This window comes from Tamandua tetradactyla, chromosome 12 (genome assembly GCF_023851605.1).
Source record: "Tamandua tetradactyla isolate mTamTet1 chromosome 12, mTamTet1.pri, whole genome shotgun sequence".
In the NCBI taxonomy this organism is placed as follows: Eukaryota; Metazoa; Chordata; class Mammalia; order Pilosa; family Myrmecophagidae; genus Tamandua; species Tamandua tetradactyla.
This window is the reverse complement of record NC_135338.1, coordinates 12,365,085-12,380,583: the sequence shown is the minus strand read 5'-3', so window position 1 is coordinate 12,380,583 and position 15,499 is coordinate 12,365,085.

Genomic DNA, 15,499 nt, shown 5'->3' with positions numbered 1-15,499 from the left:
AAGGCAACAGAAAAGTGGTCCATGGATGGAGGATGCTAGAAGACAGTGACCAATCCAGATGATCTAATGGGCAACAGAGTTTCTCAAGGGCGTCAAAGGAAAGTGAGCAGGAACCTGGGCAAGCAGCTTGCATTAGGGAGGCCCCCAGCAGAAAGAGCCCTGGGGAGCAGCCAGGCTCCAGTTAAAGCAGGAGATGGAGAGAATTCTCTGTGAACCGGGAAATGTATCTGCCATAGCACAGAGCTGAGCTCTGCCAATTCCTCAGCTTCTAGCAAAGCTATTATGAAGTCTAGTTCTGACCTCAACTGTACGCTTTGAGCTTTTCCTTCCAAGAAAGTGTCATCTATAAATTAAACGGACAATGCTTTCTAGTCCTACTCACCAAAGGAAATAGTAAAATGCCTGGCCATGGAGAACGGTCAGGCTGCTATTAACCCAAGGGTGGCCACTTCGGTGCCAAGACCTGTGCACTCTGGGACAGGTGGTCCCCAAGCATCAATCACTCAGCATGAAGGGTAGTCTCAGAAGTCTTCTGAAGTCAAACAGAATAAGACAAACTTCAGAGGTAAGAGTGTGTGTGCACACATACACACATGAAAGGAATGGTGTTATTCAGTGATGCAATGGAACAAAAATAGAGTTTAAAAGGCCAATAAAATACCAAAGTGAACATCCCTGCAGTAACACAAGGTGCTTTGTATTTGAAGTATAAATTTAGATAAATAATACATCAGTTTCCAAGGGACAATTTTTATGTGGAGTATGCAGCCCCCGCCCCCCACCCAAATTCACTAGTAAAGCCTATAAGACAACAGAATGCCAAGGATTCTTTAGAGGAACATATAGTGCTACATTCAGAAAAAGGAAAATTAATTTATAGGTTTTTTCCTTGCCACGAAACCCACAAAAGGTCATCAATCCAACCAAAGTATTCACACAGAGGTTGTGCCAGGCCACTGAGTTCATGATGCCAAGCTGGGCAGGTGTCTTCTGCAGAAACTCTTCCATCTAGAGACTTCTCCTTAATATTTCTCTCCTTTCACTTAATTGCATGAATCCCAATTTCTCTGAGCCAAAACCTACACAGCTAGAAAATGCAATTTATGGAATTTTTAAAAAGTGTAATCTCTATTCAAGCTGAAATAGTAACAGTATAAATGTTCATTTGCAATTGAAAAATTCTCTCTTCGCCCTACTTCTTTTTTTTTCCATATTTTTGAGCTTCTGGAAGATTTTCTATCCTAGGACACATCGTTTATATGCATAGGGCCAGATACAGAAGCTCAACCATTGTACAGAACGAGCAGTGTAGGGTCAGGCTGCCTTGTTTGTTTCTTCTGGCAAACTTCCCTGGAGTACACGTCTAGAAGGAAAATGCATACCTCTTACATACAAAGAGAAATAGCCACGCTTAGAATTTTACTTTCTCCTTCAATTACTTCTTAATCGGAAAGAATAAACTCAAGGAAAAGCTGACGAGAGCATCTCTTCTCAAAATCAGTTCATAGGCACCAATAAGCTTTTTCCGAGGTATTAGAAAAAACTCCACAACTTCTCCACAAAGGAAAGGAGACAAATTCCTTGCAGTCTTGTGATCATAAAAGGAGGTTTTACTCATGTCCTTCTTTATATAGATTTATGAGAGTTTCTGCTGACGTGAAGTATATTTCTTACTGAATTCCTCAAGTGAAGCAAAACCACACATATCTGGTTCTAAAGGAGCACACTGAGCCAATAGTTTACACAGTAAATGTGGAATAGTCATTTGCAAGCCTGAGGCGTACCTGTGTAGTAGGTTGAAACATGACAACCGTCTGAGATAAGAAAATAATTTGTTTAAATTAAAAAAGCAAAAGAAAGCATTTTAAATCATCCCTCTCAAAATCACCTTGCAAACCACTTCAAACAGCTCACTAGTCAATAATGAGCCAGCAAAAAGGGCACAGATAAAAAAGCCAGGAATCTTGGTGAATACATTTGCCTAATGAAAGGACTGTTGTAACTTTTGCAGAATGGACAATTGATGCAATCATTAATTCCCATTACATTCTGATTAACGGTTCTTCTGAAATTGTTTTGCCAAGGCACCACCTTTCCTCTAGCATTCGGAGGAAGTCATTGGGGTCTGGTCTCTCTCTGTCACCCTTGCACAGACTCACTCGTCAAATTTTCAGCGATGTGTCTTCTATAATCTTAGGTGTCTTTTTCTGTACAACCTGAATCCTGGCTCTCACTATCTATTGCACAGTTTAGTACATATTTCCTAATTGGTTTTCAGATATCTGAAAGCAACCCCTGCACACCAAAGCCAGATCAACTCTTTCAAAAACTGCTCACATGTTTTCTTAAAAATAGGAGTTGAAACTCCTTCTGTTCTCTTTCGTTTGCCCCCACTCCTCCCTATTTCTCAATTTTATCATCTCCTGTTCTCAGCACTTATCTTACCGTCAGGCCAATTGGATCACTTGTTATTCCACAACGTTACTCTATAGTTTTCTACCTTTATAACTTTGGTCATGTTTTCCCCTCAGCCTCAGATGTCATTCCCTATCCCTGAAAAACCTCACCATACTTTCAGCGTGAAATTTTCCATTAAAAGACCAGGATAATCTCTTTCTCCCTACACCCACTGGGCTTTGTTCATGCTTCCATCAGGACCTTTCTAAAACAATATCTAGTATTTGCTTTTTGTATTTGTGTCCTAACTCCCATCATATTCATGCATTCAAAGCACATCCATCGAGAGTTTACCAGATCTAATACATCATGCTAGATGCTGCAGACACGGTGGTGAATGAGATCACGTAGATGTTTCATGGAGCCTTGGTCTAGCAGAGAGACAATCATTAGAATAACTGCACAACAATTTACTAGACAAACAACAATGGGAGTGAGTCCTACAAGGCAAAGTTTCAGGGGAGCTTAAAAGCTTCCCATTGGAGGTGATGTTGAGATATGAAGGATTTGCAGGTGCTATCTTGGCAAAGAAAGTGGTACAAAGCGTATCAGGCCAAGGACATTGCGTGTATAAAGTCCCTGAAATGAGAAGGAACCTAAAGGAGGCCAGTGAGATTTGACCATACAGTAGAAGGAAACAGGTAGCGTAGAATAAGTTTGCAGAAAAAAATAAAGGAGCGGATGATACAGGGTCTTCCAAGCCATTTAATAATTTTGAACCTAAGGAGTCACCTGTGACACTTTCTTTTTTCAAAATACACATACCAGAGGCCCAATAAATACATATGTCTGGGGTCTGGACATATTTAACTTGAAAAAAAAAAAGCACCACTCACCAAGTACTTTCGTTAAAACATCTATGTTAAAATAAGTATAAAAGTGACATGAGGGAAAAAGAGCTCAAAACACGTCCAGTTTGAGAACAGAAGGGAGAGCTGGCGAAAGAGACTGAGAAAGAGTGGCGAGAAAGGTAGAAAACCAAGAGCAGAGAGGGGGAAATGAGGAAGTGGTCACCCCTGTCAAACACTGCTAGAGGAATATTTAAGGTGAGGAGGACCCAAAGTGACTACTGAGTCTCCATAGCTCACCCTGTTATTAACACCTTGCATCAGCGTGGGACATTTGTTGCAACTGATAAGAGAACATTTTTGTGATTGTATCGGTCGTCCATAGCAACTCTGTATTTTACATAGCAACTCCGTATTTTGTGCATGATTTTCTGTAAACCTACAACTTAGCTCATTTTTTAAAAAAATGACTACTTGAATTTGCAACATGGTACCGTCCACATGGAGTGATGGAGATAGAATTCAGAGAAGCAAAAGCCAAAGGGTGAGTGTGAGGTGGGGAAATAGAGCTGAGAGTGACAGGGAGGCTGTTAAGGAAGTGCAAATCAAAACCACAGTGAGATACCATCTCACACCCACCAGAATGGAATGGCCATTTTATCGAAAAAACAAAAAACGACAAGTGCTGGAGGGGATGTAGAGAAAAAAGCACACTTATCCACTGTTGGTGGGAATGTGAAATGGTGCAACCGCTATGGAAAGCAGTTTGGCAGTTCCTCAGGAAGCTAAGTATAGAATTGCCGTATGATGCAGCAATACCATTGTTAGGTATCTAGTCAGAGGACATGAGGGCAAGGACACAAATGAACATTTGCACACCAATGTTTACAGCAGCATTATTTACAATTGCCAAGAGATGGAAACAGCCCAAATGTCCATCAGCAGAGGAGTGGCTAAATAAGCTGTGGTATGTACATACAATGGAATATTATGCAGCTGTAAGACAGAATAAAGTTATGAAGTATGGAACAACATGGACGGATCTTGAGGACATTATGCTGAGAGAAATTAGCCAGAAACAAAAGGACAAATACTGTATGGTCTCACTGACATGAACTAACATTAATGAGTGAATTTGGAGAATGTATTCTTATGCATTATATATATATATATAATATATATATAATATATATATATTAATATATATCCCCTTTTTAGTTTAAGGTGTATTAGAATGATTAGAGGGAAGTACCTGAAACTGTAGAGCTGTGTTCCAGTAGCTTTGTTTCTTGAAGATGATTGTATAATGATATAGCTTTTGCAATGGAACTGTGTGATGGTGAAAACCTTATGTCTGATGCTCCTTTTATCAGTATAGACAGATAAGTAAAAAATATGGGGAAGAAATAAACAAATAATAGGGGGAGCAAAGGTTAAAATGCATTGATTAGATTGAAATACTAGTGGTCAATCAGAGGAAGGGGTAAGGGGTATGACATGTATGAGATTTTTTTCTTTTTTTCTTTTTTCTTTCTTTTGCTAGGGAGATGCAAATGTTCAAAAAAATGATCATGGTGATGAATAGACAACTATGTGATGCTCTTGTGAGCCATTGATTGCAACCATATCAAGAACGTTTGTATGTTTGTTCATAATAAAAGTATTAAAAATAATAATAATCAAATAAAGATCGACAGGGAGTCAAGAGTTAGGGAGTGGGAGGGAAATATAGGTCAAGAGAAGGCAGTGGTTTTAGGTTATAGGTTTCTCCTCAGGAACAGGAATTATTTCTATCTAAGACTTCTCTGAATCCTACATGGTGATCAGCGCTCTGCTTTGTACACAGCCCACACACAACAAGAGGCGTCTTAATTAAACAGCTTGGTAAAGTGTATCTTTTGCAACTTAGAGGTTCTCCTGAGGAACAAATATACCTCAAAGCAGCTTGATTCAATGACTCTCCTTTATTCCCAGGACCATGGCTCTAGTAAATGCCAAATACCCTGATCTTCACTGACGACACAGAGAGGATGTGGTCCTTGCTACAAGTTTATAAATGGACTTACACTCACTGTGGACCCCATGGCTAAAGAGGAATGCAAGCTTGGGGGAGATGGGCAATTTCTCCCATATGTATATATTTTTTCTGTAGAACCTAAACAGAGGGATTATTTGATGATACAGCAAGTAACCCAAGTCATGTGAGTGTAACTGGATGGACCATATTTTTGTGCTTCCTAGGCTTTTCTATAAGAAAGGTCTAGAGGAACTCCATTCCCTCTACCTGAGGCATCACAGGCAGGATAAGACTCCTCAAGCCAGGAAGCTACCTTGAGGAACCCCCAGCTCACAGCTTGCTGACCCTTAATGAGTTTCCAGTCTGCACTGACAATAAGAATATCCCCTACCACTTTAAAGGGCTAGTTAAAGGTTTCAGTGTCCCTACCCTTTTTCACAGCTGGAGAGATGGCTGGTCTCTCTCTTCCTTGGGAAGCTGCCAGGGTTATAGGCCAGGATGCCTTTAGAAATTTTGTAACCCAAGAACTGGACTAGATGGCAGAACCACCACTTTTCACCTGTAATTCACTGGAATCTGGAGAGTGACAGAGCTGGGTCCACAAGATCCCCTCCCCAAAAGAGGGGGACACACAGCACCTGGCTGGGGTCACCTGGCCGCTAGAGGGCTTTACTTACACACTGGAACACACAGGCAACAGCATTGCAGCACACTTACCTGTTCTTGAGAAAACATTCCTATTTTCTCCTCCCAAATTTTAGAGGTCTCACAATGCCACTGAAAGATGCCAGTCAGATCATATGTCAAAATGCGCACAGAGCTTTAAAACAGCACCACAATGAATGATTTATGGTCAGCAGCTTCTCCAAGGAAGTATGAAAGTGAAGTCACAGACTCCCCAGGAATAAAATTGGAAGCAGGAATGCAGGGACGACAGCCATAGACTACATCCATTCACTACTTTCCAAGAAAGAAAACACAGGGATACAAGAGACTTGGGAAGTTGGAATGTTGGTAAAGAGAAACTGAGTAAAAGGGGCTTTGGGTCATCTCCAGGGAATTCACTACCTCAGGGCATAGTTTGATTTCAGAGGCTTTATAAATAAAATCCAGGCAAATCTAAGTGATTACTTTAAAAACATCCTCTCCTCACTGTTCAAAAGAGAACCAACTTAGACTCTGCCATAAAATGTGCCTGGAAACTATTAATGTATCAATGGTCTAAAATGGAAACATTTCCTATAAATATACAAGATCCAACACATGTTAACTAAATGTAACTTTTCTCCCCAGAGAATTTCATACTTTATAACCATCAAGTGGCTGTCATACCTTTGGTAAAATTAAGCCCTTCATTTGTAAATATAGCTTTACATTCCAAACACTTAAAAGCTTTATCTAAAATCTTTAGCTATTGCTGAATAAAGATACTGTGTTGCTATATGGACTTCCTTTGTCATTACATGCTTTAAAAGGCCCACAATTTAAGAGCATTGTAAGTGAAATGGTTTACCTTTATCTTGCTTTTAAAATTGTCTGGATTTTGAGTTTTTCTTCCCTCTAAAACCTATGAAAAACCTATGAAAATTCTTCAATTTTACAAAATATAGTCCTGATTAAAATCAGATTTCTATTTAAAATCCTTTTTATCTAATTGAAATTGCAAAGAACTCTACACCTATGTGTGCAAATTTCTTTACTGATCTGGGCCTCATCTATGGCTGATAAAATTCCATTTCTTTGGTGTTATTTTTAGGTTTCTATCTTTGATGATATTTGCAGGTGTAAGATTTTGAAGCTGGTGTTTACTCTGCATGTCTTTTGCTAACTTGGGTGCTTAATAAAACTTGTTTAAGACCATTCATGGAAAATACATTTAACTGACTATGAAATGTTACAGCAAAAAAAGTCAAGACTCTCACCAGGGATTGTGAATGAGGTAAATTTATACGCCATCAGTTCATATGCATTTCTAACTTAATTGACCATTATTGGAATACTTCATATTTAGTAAAAAGAAAACGCAAAATGCACTACAAGCCCTTTTTGTAATGGTCTACCTAAAGAATTATGCCTATAAATAAAAACTAAGATCTTTGAGCAAGCCAATGGGTTATAGAATCAGATGTTAAAATAGAACTCCTTTGGCCTCTCATGGATACTTTATCCAAACTTTTTATTTACTTTTTTCTAATTATGATAATGTTAAAATAAAAAAAAAGTCCAGCAATATACAAAAGGCTAAAAAAGAAAGTAAAAATCCCCTAAATCAGTAAAAATCTTCTCTAAGTCCCATCACCCAGAGGTGGTCATTCTAACTTTTTTTTAACATTCTGTTATATCATCTCTATCTGCATATAAAGATATACTTGTATGACATTTAATATTGATAGAATCATCCTATATAATTGTTTTCAGGACTGTTCTTTTTCCCGTGAAACCATATGCTAGGGTTTTTTTAGGCAGTTTTATTCACGCATCATGCAATCTATCCAAAGTGTACAATCAACGGCTGTCCATATAATTACAGAGTTGCACATGCATTTTTAATTTTAGAACCTTTTTTTTTTGTTTCAAAAACCCCTCATAGCCTCTATTATTGACACTAAGCATTGGTGTAGTACCTTTGTTAAAATTGATGCTAGAATATTAAAATATTATTATTAACTATGGTTCATAGTTGCATTGGTGCATTTTTCCCATATACCATCTTATTATTAACACCTTGTCATAATGATGTACATTTATCCTAGTTCAAGGAACATTCTTCTATTTGTATATTAACCACATTCATCAATTCCAACAGGGTTCCCTATATTATACAGTCCCAAGATACATCCTCTTGCTTTCCTTCTAGTGTCAAATGCAACCCTAAACTTCCCCTTTCAACTATAATCATGCACAAAAGTCAGCCTTATTACTTACACTCACGTTAATGTGCAGCCCTCATCTCTATCCATTTACAAACAAACTATATGCTTTGGACATCCATTTCATCCCAGCAAATACAACTATCACTCATTCTTTTTAGTGGCAACTTAGGGTCCATTACAGGAAACGCAATAATGATTTGAGTCATCCCTTATTGATGGATATTTAAATTTTCTCCTGTTGTCTCTTTCCTCCAATTATTTCCAGTGCTGCATTGATTTGTACCTGTATCTTGGTGCTCTTGAGATAAACTCCTAAAAGTACAATTTTGCATCTTAGTACCCATTATGAGGCTGGCCTCCAGGAGGTTGTAGAAATGTATAGCCCATTAATTATGTAAAAGAGTGCCCATCTTCACACACTCTTGACAATATGGGATATCACTAATCTTTTAAATCTTTGCCAAATTGATAAACTGAAATGCAATAACTCCTATTTGCTTTATTTGCATTTTTATAACTACTGCAGCTGTCCACCTTTTTTACATCTTATATAAAATATTTTTATTTTTATTGTATTGACATGAAAAAAATATTATTTCTAAACCATCACAAAAAAAATAAGCAATAACAAGATTATAAAGTATTTCAGGTATCAGGTATTTGATACATCCTGCTCACTTATACCTCCTATAAAGTGAAACTCCACTCCCCCAGCCACCCCATCGATAGCTCAAACAGTGGTAGCCTATGACCTGAGACTAGGAAATGAATCAAGCAATCAGTTTCTATCTCCCTGCTCTTTTAACAGGGGTATCCCAAGAAAAGTTGCCAGCTGGCAGTGGAGCTGAATGTTAAGGGATCACATGAGGTTGGTCTTGGTTATTGTCAGTCACAAGTTAAAATTAGACGAGAACAGTGAAGATACAGTTGTGGTAGCAGAGGAAAGTTCTGTTTAAGAAATTAGCAGGAACTTAGAGTAGCAATTTCAAAAGTTATGCTAAGTATTGAAGTAGCTAAAGGAGTAGTTGTGAAGAGGTGTATGGCTCAATAATTAGACCATTTCTTATTCTTTGTTTGCTGAAGAAAGAACCAAATGAACGTGAGTGGAAAAAAAGGAGTGAAAAAAATAGATGAATAATATTACGTGCACAATGATGCAGTTTACAAACTCCATGTGGGCTGGAGGACGTGGCAAATTACGGCATGATTAAGAGGATGTTTCTCTTCCTCCTGAAGTTAGCTGGGGATTCCAAACTCAGAACCTCTGAGAGTCAAATAGATACTGTAAATGTGGAGAAGAGGAAAAGGCAACTTAAAGGCATTCAGATTTAGAATTTTTTAAGCATAATGCTGATCAGACAGATCATGTACATTAGGCCTAAGTCTGTCTATGAATTGCCATAGTGACACCAGCTTTAGACTCTAATTATGTTGAGAATTAATGTTTGTCCTGGTTCTGAGACACCTTTTGAACTCACATAAAGCTTTCTATACCTCTATTACACTTATCGCCCCATATTGTCATTATGCATACATGTGTCAGTGCCTTAAAATAGACCATAAGTTCCTCTGGAGCAGACTGCATTCTATTCTGTATTCCCACTGTTTCATAGACCACTGGCAGGCACATCGTCCGTCGTTACCAAACAGTTCTTTATTGGGTGAATGACTGCATGAATTTTCTGCAGCTTATGTAGACTTTCCAACTTGATGGCCATCTAAGCTTTTACTCTATTCCCTTTGGGACTAAGAAAGGGATAATGCAGCAACTTACTAATTGAACAGGTAGAGGCCAAAAAGCCCAGGCCGCTTCAGAAAGAATACCACTAGCATGAGCAGCAGAAAAGAAGATGGGTTTGGCTTTGTTTTTTTCTATTCCAAGAGAACAGCTGCTAAGAGAAATGCTGCAATCAACTTCAGGCCTGCTTATGTCAGCCCTGAGCCCAACACACCTGGAGCAGCTCTTCCTCCATAATAGGGCAGACAGGCCACGTCCCTTCCCACCCACCAGGGTAGGCAACCAAAGACCTGCACCCTTCCTGGATCGGTGGGAGAATAACCTGGATTCGAAACACCCCACCGTTCCTACAGATGACAAAACTGTTCAAGTTACCCCGAGGCACAAAACCGATGCTGCATGCCTGGCCGGCGAGCTGCCGTTGTTCAAATTACCTAGACTCTAGACCATATTTTCCCAATTTGTTGAGAACTATATCATGTGGGAAAGAATTAAAAGGTTTACTAAGGTCAATACAAACATAATTTATTGCTTCCCCTCCGTCAACCAAGCTCATCTACTTAGGTCTGTGACTAGTTAGCTAAGTTGGTTATAGCACTGTCTGCTCAGGGGCAAGGTCAAGGTATCAGTTTACAAAATTGGTTACTTTCCCTCTGTGGCACAGGCACAGACTCCAGCATTAATGATTTGGTATTATTTTGGTCACAGGAGGAACCTGAAGAAAGAATCTGTGAGGAAAAGCGATGCTGAGGCTGGTGGAATAGCTGCAAAATCCATGCTGATTCTAGCAGATCAAGAACTTCTGGAAGCACCCAATTCTCAACTTTTCAGAACCTCTTTATATACTACTGGCTCTAGGAAAGCTTGTATGTCAGGCAATTTGGGGTAAATTTGAGCATTTCCACATATTAAAGTTAAACTGGCAGGCTTATTAGTTCTCTTTTTTTAAAAAAGACATTTATATTATTTAGGCGTCCTGTCAGTCAACACTGAATTCCTCAGAATGTTTGTTCTACACTCTGTGGTGACTTCACCTCCTCTTTTGCACAGGGGCATTCATCCTCAGAATGTGTACATTTGAATACCGCCAGATCAGTTATATAATCCTGCACAACTTCTTCCCCACACCAGTTGGGTTTTCTGCCCTGCCATCATATATATTTCAAGTTTCCCGCTTAGACCAAATTTGAAATCGAACTTTAAAAATATAGCCAGATTTTATAGTACAAATTGGCTCTCTCCTTCAAATCTCAAGAGGCATTTCAGTTTTTCTCCTCAATCTGACTTACTCAGGTACTGAAGACCACAGATACAGGACATTTCACTGCTATCTTTTAATTTTGCTCACATTAAATTTGACTTACTGGGTAACGCTACTCTTCTTTCTCTGTAATGTCTTAGTATTCTCCTGGCTTCATGGACAAGCTAGAGTTTTATATTGAAAACCCAATGCAAAGAACAGTACCTGAGTAAGTCTCTTTATTTTGGAGATCTTTTACTAAAGTGTTTAGCCTGACGAAACACTTAATGAATGAATGAACCCCTGAGTTAAGCATCTGTTACAAGAAAATTACAGTATAATACTAAAGATATTCTAAAGATCTCCCTTAATTACAAAGAAGGATCATTCTCAAATATTAAAAAAACAATTATTCTAAATGAAATAAGATGATGCCACCTTGTCTGCTTAATAATGTTCATTTGAACACCGGAAATGCTACTCAATAGCTAAGAATTGTATTAATCCTATGTTCAATGTGGCACCCAGAACACAGGTTGGTAAGCCATAAAAGTACATAATTATGTCAGTTAATAATTTATCCTCACGCTATGTTATATTTAAAAATTACAAGTACTCTTCTAAATTTTAAAAGTGTTGCTATACTGAATACTATATGGGCGAGCCAAGGGTATTACAAATATTTTGTGCAATTTAAGTTTGCAACTTTACATTAACTGTATTTCTTTCCTGCTTTCTGTGTTCAGTCTTTTTAAAGGAAAGGTTACAAAGGGTAATCTACCTAGCTAGCTGGCTATATTAAATCATAGATAATTTCAATTGATAATGCACAAACTGTTTTTGTTATGATGTTTTAATTTGTTTTGAACCAGGATGAAAAATGATGGTTGAATAATTCAAATATGCATTTCCACCCACTGTGTTACTACACACTTTGGTAAAAAAAAAAAAAATTATTCCTGGATTGTTTGCTACATTTTTTTTACAAAAACTAACATTTGCTAACATGTACATTATGCAGAAGTAGTGTACTGACATATATGAACTGGATGATTGATTGCATTTATTCATTGATGAGAATGATGATATTTTACATACATTAAGCCCAGTTAAATCCCATGTTTTCAAGTTTGTATGCTGCAAAATATAGACTTGACTAATAGGGTGAGAAAAGATTTTACCCTGCATTTTTTTCTTTTTTTTTTTTTTTTGCACAGCAGATACCGGGAATCAAACTGGGCCCCGCATGGCAGGTGAGAACTCTGCCTGCTGAGCCACTGTGGCCCGCCTTATCCAGCATTTTCCAAAGAAATAAAATGAATGCTTCCCTTGAAAAGACAAGTCTTCTGCCCAACCAATTCTGACCTCCAGTTAAGAAGGAGGAGGAATGAAGAAGAAGACATCATTTTTCCAAACACTTTAACACACTGCCTTTACAAGGGTTTTCCTCCTATGAATCTGGGCAAGGCTTCATAAACATTAATTAATTCTCACTATGCTTATGACGCCCACTTCCCAGTGCAAACTATTACACTAGGCTGGGTGGCGCGTCGGACGCTATGGATGCTATAATTACATAACAGTTCCCCTTTGACTACTGCTTCTCCACTGCACTCCCATCCACACCAGTGTAGCCTCGTGTTGAGATCAAACAGCTCTCAGCTCTCGTCTGCAAAACACTAAGACAGGCATTTTGGCAATCATTCCTTACTGGGCTGGGACCACAGAGCACCTTCTAAATACATGACTAGTCTCACACCTTGGCGAATCTTAGCATGGCCTGCCATGGGAAAATTTTTGCTTTGGAAAGTTTTAAACAGCAGGCATTTGTTACTTAAACCCACAGAACAAAGCTAATAAATTCAAGGTGGAAGAACTAGAATCTTCCATGTAATTTATGTCAAAGCGCCCTATTTAGATGCAATTATTTCGAAGTACATAGTAACCTTCTGCTTAGAGGACAGCTAAATGAATTCGTTGGGAAATAAGGATGCCTTTAGGACCTTTAATTCAACACATTTAAGACTTCTCTGTTAGACCTCAGACAAATCAAACAGAACTGGATTTTTCTCCCCAGTGCAGACAAGCTTCGATCCTTTTCTTTGGTCAAAATTTTCACTTTACAGAGAAAAGACTGCAAAAAACATGAAATGTAATTCGCATTATTCTGTTTCTTCTTTATCTGCGTTTAGAAGGCTGTGCATATTCTGCAACTAAGTTATCCATGGGGCACTTATTTCGTGTTCTTTTTTTTTTTAATTTAATATTTCCTAATAAACACAGTTCCATGTATTGACATAATTTACACAATTACATTAAAAAGATCATTTTTACTAATGTTCATTTAAACACTGGAAATTTGGAATACAAAGAAAGACAGTTTCTAATACCTTCCTATTATAGCTAAGGTTGACAACAATTTACTGAGAAAACTAAATTTTCCTCTTTAGATTATTTCTGTGAGATATATTCTCCACAGTATGGAAGGGAATAAGCAGTTTTATAGCTCCTATTGCAAATTGCCTGAATGCCTGAGGAAAGAGAAATGGATCTGTTAATAGTAACATCAACAATTGATAGCTGTAATTAGATGAGATATTTAGAATAAGCTTTAAGTTGTAACCTCAAAGTATTGTTAATTTGTATTGCAACTGTTAGTGAAATTGTGCATTTTTTTTCCACGTGGTGATTTAGCCTTTTTTCAATCTCTTTTTACATATATTTCCCAAAATGTGAACCATCATCTGTAAAGTACTCTTTCTCTGTGATCTGTGAAATCCTTAGCCTGTGCCTCTGTGTCACTCTTGGTATCCCCCTCTCTCTCTTTCTCTGAATTAAACTGTACTGCACGCAGTTATGTGCCAGCCCTTCTTCTAGAGACAGGATGAACTAACAGAAGACGAGAGGGGCAAGGTCTCTTCTTTCTTGGAGTTTCATTGCAGTCAGGGGATTAAACACACCACACCCAGAGAAAATTTTAGAAAACATTCTATGAAGAAAAATAGAACCAAATTATGTGGTTGAGAAAGAAGAGGAGGGAGCTGTATTGGACAAGCACATCAGAATAAGACTTACTAAAGAAGAAACATTTGAGTTGGCAATTGAGTAACAAGAAGGCCAGCCTACTTTCCAATGAACCTTTTAGGCAGAGAGGATAGCAGGTGTCAAAGTTTAAGGCAGGAATGAATGAATGTGTTGGTTAAAGGACAGAAAGAAGGACCTTACGGCTGGAATTGATTTAACAAGGCCAAAAGAGACAAGAAGGGTGGTCAGAGAGATAGGTTAGAGCCAAATCCTGTAAGACTTTGTAGGGTGTCCTGTGATTGAGCCATGACTAAGTTCACCAACATTAAACAGGTTTTCCACAGTGGGACTTCTCAAAAAGCCTTTAAAATGTGAATGCTTATTGTAAATATATATATGTATGTATGTATATGTATATATATGCAAAATAAATGGGCCCATATGTAAATATATTTATACAATATGTAAATATATTTTAATATATTTATAGAATATACGTAAATATATTTGGTCACAGAATCCTTCTTTCATAAAAAAAGGGCTTTTGAGATGATTGTTTCAAGGAAAACACTTTGGGAAATACCAGTCAAAAGCAGGGGTCAGCAATCGATGACCTGAGGGCCAAATCTAGCCCACCAAATTAACGACCTACAAATTAAGAATAGTTTTTTTCACTTTCAATGGATTTTCAAAATCAAAGGAAAAATACTTCATAACAAATAAAAATTGTATGAAATTCCAATTTTCAGGGTCCAAAAATAAAGTTTTACTGAAACACAGCCCATTTGTTTACTATTGTCTGTGGTTGCTATTGCACTACAGTGGCAGAGTTGAGTAGTTGAGACAGAAATTATATGGCCCTCAAAGCCTAAAATACTTATTATCTGACCTTTCACGGAAAAAAGTTTCCCAACCTCTGGACTAAAGTATCTATTACTTTGAGTATATGTCTTCATATAGACCTTGGATTCTATCTCTAATTTATAATAAATTTTTTATTAAGTAACTGTCACATTTCATATCACATTGCTTTGCTTTTTATAGTTTCCCTTTATTTTTATACTTTTATACATATTATAATTATTTATATGGCAGATATATGATAGGCATTTATTTTTATATTTTATTAAATTTTGTTATAAGTTTTAAATTTTTTCTATTTCTCAAACTCGGTTCCTTTACTTCTAATAATTTCCTCAATTTCTCAAGTAATTTAAATGTTTCTGCAATAGATTTAATAGTGAGCAATTCAATTTTCCTATACGTAAAAAAACAAAATTATAATTAACTCTTTAATGTTAGATATTAACTGTTTATACATTGCTACAATTTCAAGTAATGTGAACATCTATATTAAATCAT